The sequence below is a fragment of the Phoenix dactylifera genome, chromosome 5 (assembly GCF_051530095.1).
Source record: "Phoenix dactylifera cultivar Ajwa chromosome 5, Ajwa_hap1_PhDact_Kaust_v1.1, whole genome shotgun sequence".
Taxonomy (NCBI): Eukaryota; Viridiplantae; Streptophyta; class Magnoliopsida; order Arecales; family Arecaceae; genus Phoenix; species Phoenix dactylifera.
This window is the reverse complement of record NC_143194.1, coordinates 14,039,587-14,040,296: the sequence shown is the minus strand read 5'-3', so window position 1 is coordinate 14,040,296 and position 710 is coordinate 14,039,587. Positions and strand designations below refer to the sequence as shown.

The 710-nt window shown below is 39.3% G+C and overlaps 1 pseudogene; it reads right to left on the bottom strand.

Annotated features, from left to right (window-relative positions):
• Nucleotides 1-375: 375 nt before the first annotated feature.
• LOC148703401 (small nucleolar RNA R71) lies at nt 376-473 on the bottom strand (annotated as a pseudogene).
• Nucleotides 474-710: the final 237 nt, after the last annotated feature.

Genomic DNA, 710 nt, shown 5'->3' with positions numbered 1-710 from the left:
AGACCCCCAGTTATGACAATTCGACAATACTTACACCCCACTAGGACTAGTCAACCTTCATGCATGATTATTCCTGAAAACGTAGGACACTTTGAAATCAAACCAGGAGTAATTCAATTGCTGCCAAAGTATCATGGAATGGAATCCGAGAACCCTTATCTTCACCTTAAGGATTTTGAGGAAATTAGCATCACATTTAGAGTGCCAAATGTATCGGAAGATGTCCTTAAATTGACCTTGTTCCCTTTTTCCTTAAAGGATAAAGTCAAAACGTGGCTGAACTCCTTGAGACCTAGATCGCTAGGAACATGGCATGATATGCAAAGAGAATTCTTGAAAAAATTCTTTCCCGCACAAAGGACTAACTTTTTGAAAAGGCACATTAGCAATTTCCAACAAAAAGACCATGAAACATTTTATGAATGCTGGGAGAGATTTAAAGATTTGCTTCTCTCTTGTCCTCATCATGGGGTTTGAAATATGGAGAACCATTAGTTTCTTTTACGAAGGGTTGTCTCCACAGTTAAAACAATTTATAGAGACTATGTGCAATGGTCTATTTTTGGAAAAGCAACCCGATGAGGCATGGGACTATTTAGATTCTCTCACAGAGACTGCACAATTATGGGATACAGGGGATAGAGTGAATAAACCTTTACCTAAGCCTACTAGCATTGGACACGGGGGCCTTTACAACCTTAGTACTCAGG